The sequence below is a fragment of the Cryptomeria japonica genome, chromosome 7 (assembly GCF_030272615.1).
Source record: "Cryptomeria japonica chromosome 7, Sugi_1.0, whole genome shotgun sequence".
NCBI lineage: Eukaryota > Viridiplantae > Streptophyta > Pinopsida > Cupressales > Cupressaceae > Cryptomeria > Cryptomeria japonica.
In genome coordinates, this window is record NC_081411.1 from 735,292,993 (window position 1) to 735,296,399 (window position 3,407).

A 3,407-nucleotide genomic window follows, 5' to 3' on the forward strand; every position below is an offset into this window, starting at 1 on the left:
CATAATGATGAGCAACATAATAGCCATTAATGTTATTTAAAGACATGATAGATTGAATGAGGTATTTGAATATGACATGCTAAATGCTCAACTATAAGTGAGATCAAAAACATGTATAAAGTGATAAAAATTGAAGAAGAAAAGTCACAAGAAATCTTAGAAGAGGGATGAGTGTAATTTATTAGAGCCTTATCCCTGGAGGAAAGGACTTTATGATGAATAGGAGATGAAGATTCATAAGTGGATTTAGAAATTTGAGGGGATTCATAAAGAGATTTGTTCATCGCCAATATTTCCTTATGAGGGGAATGAGAGTTGATAGAAGTAGAAGATGATTTAGTTGAAGTGAGATCATCATCACTACTAAATATAGCATTCACATTGAGAGATGGTCTTTTAGATGCTTTGGTGGGCTTAGAAAGATTATATCCAAGTCCAAATGAATATTCATGCATGTTATATTCTAAAGGAACTTTAATTCCTTGTTCATTTGTGCCACAACCATTTCCACTATAGCCACTCTTAGCCAAAATATGAAAACCATGACCATAACGATTAGCCATTTCAGAAAGAGAAGGTGGTTTTTCATAAGACAAAGAATCAAATCCTTCAGAATTAGAGGTGTGAGGAGAAGAAGTTTGAGAAGTAGCCACAAAATTATTGTTCATAGGTTCAGGTAAGATTGATTGATTTTTAGTTTCTTCCTTCTCTTTAACTTTAAGCGCTCTAGGAGGAACCCTATACTCACCTACAAAGGTGGGATTGAAATCAAGAGATCCCCAATCATCTTCTGTGAGAACCTTCTCAGGATCAAAAGCCTTTTCATGTGTAGATTCAAGTCGAGAAGGATCTTCTTCAGGAGCTTTAGACTCATCCAAAGAATTTTGATCATCAGAGAGTGAGGATTCCTCCCTAGGTATCTTGTTTAAAGAGTCATCACTAGAAGAGGAAGGCTTAGATGTTTGCAAACAAGCTTGGAGATTAGTATCACCTATCAAGGTATATGTCTTATTGTTATAAATGAATTTAACTTGTCTATGCAATGTAGAGGGGACAGCTTACATACTGTGAATCCAAGGTCTCCCTAATAACAAATTGTATGTTAGATTTCCTGACATAACATGGATAGGAGTAGGCAAAGTAACAGGTCCCACTGTGATGGGTAAGGTGATAATACCTAATGAAGACTTAGCCACATTATCAAAGTCTCGAATGGGATGAGAGTCAGGCTCAATAAGGGATGTATCCACATTCATCTTATGCAATAGATTAATGCTACACACATTAAGGCCAGAGCCATTATCTACCAGTGTTCGTCTTATAGCAGTGTCATTTATGATAACCACAATCATCAAGGGATCATATTGATGCTGAATTTCACTAGTAGGCAACTCATCTTGAGTAAACACAATTTGAGCTTTAGGATTCATCACAGAGTTAACCAAAGATACTATATTACTAGATGTATTAGGTGGAGGAACATTCAAATCTTTCAAGGCATCTTGTAACATTCCATGATGAACGGAAGAAGTTTGGATCAAATCCCAAAGGGATATCTTAGCAGGGGTAGCTTTAAGTTGTTCTATGAGATCATATTCCTTACCGAGAACTTGTGAAATACATGGAGCTTGTGAAAGAATTGGTTGAGAAGGAGGAAGTGAAGTTGGGCTAACTGGAGGAGGATTAGGTTGCCTATTGTTTCTTGTGTTATAGGTATGAGCAACCGCATTATAACTCTCTCTAGTCAGTTGCTTAGCATACTCATAAGGGCTCTTAGAAGAATAACCTCCTTGCACAGTAATAATAGGTTTCTTAGGAGTGCAAAAAGAATCATTAGCATAACCACCTTGAACCACTAAGATAGGCTTATTTAAAGGTTGAGAATTTTGAGAAGGACAAGCACCTTGGACAGTGAAGAGAGGTTTGTTAGGTGTCTCATTCACATGTATCAAATTGATTGAGGATGGTTTAGAGGAATGAACAAAAGTGTTGGAAGAATTATTGATAGTCTTCTCTTGCACTAAAATCTCATCACGAATTAAATCAATTTTAGGAGAGAGACAAGGGGTAGGCATTGATGTTCTAGTAGGAAGAGGATAGGTCATATCATCCTCTATCATCAAATGATCTACATGGGGAATAAACTCTCTAGGAGAAGGATCAACATTACTCTCTAAAGTCTCACTTTTGAGAGGGAGATCTTTGAAAGAGATGTTAACCATCTTGCTTTGAACTAGGGTTTCCTTATGAGTAGAACCAAGTTGAGGAGAGGGAGATGCTTTATTTTTAGAGGGCAAATAATTGAGATTCAAGGAAGGTGAGAAACTATCAAGGGAGTTTTCAATCTTGATTTCATCCCCTTTGGCTAGGGTTCTCTCATGGGATAGAGAATAATCTACACCTTCTTCTAATGGTTCATCCCAAGTAGTGAAGTGGTTGAAAGGAATGTTTGAAGTATTGTCAATTTCGGGAGAGGAGATAACATTGTTTATTAATTCCTCATCCTTAGAAGGGAGAGCATCAATAGATGTGTTAAACTCATCCTCTTTCCTCAAAATATGTTCAATATGATCTTTAGGGGAGAGAGAATTAAGGAAATTGCTTATTATTTCATCTTCTTTCTCTAAGGGATGCTTATGGGTAAGACAAACTTTAGGAGAAGGGTAAGCATTTATCATTAATTCATCATCTCTAGTGGGAATTTTGTTGGAAAAGGAAATGCCATCACTAGGAAATGTAGGGATAATGTCATCTTCTTGCACAAAAGGATCCTCATGAAGGGAGTGTTTTTTAGGAGGAACATGAACAGGCTTCTCCAAAGATTCATGCTTAGGAAGGAGATCTTTGAAAGAAGTGTTCATAACCTCTTGTTGCACTAACATGCCCCCATTGGAAGGACCAATTTTAGGAGAAAATAATTCAATGTCCATCAATACCTTCTCACTTAGAGAGGCATCATGTAGGGAAGGTGAAGTAACATTAAGAAAGGTGTTTATGATATCATTCTCTTCCTCTAGGATAGCTAAATAGGAAGGGCACATTTTAGGAGAATTGTCAAGATCACTCTTAAAGTCTTCATCCTTAGAGCATGGGAGAGTCTCAAAGGGATTGATAGCAACTCTTTTAGGCACTAAAATGTTGTTATAGATAGGGGGAAGTTCTTTAGGAGAAGGAAAAATTGAAACAAGGGAAGCTAACCCATTATCACATCTATGAAATGAATGCATCATGACAACAATTTTCCTCTTTCAAATGATAACACATGCAAAATAGAAGGAAATGTTTAATTTTAACCAATGCAAGCACTTAGAATGTAGATTTAGACAATGAAATTTATGATTCAAATGAGTTCCTAAATCAGATTTGAAATTATTGATCCCAATTAAGCTATCCACAAGTTCAACTTT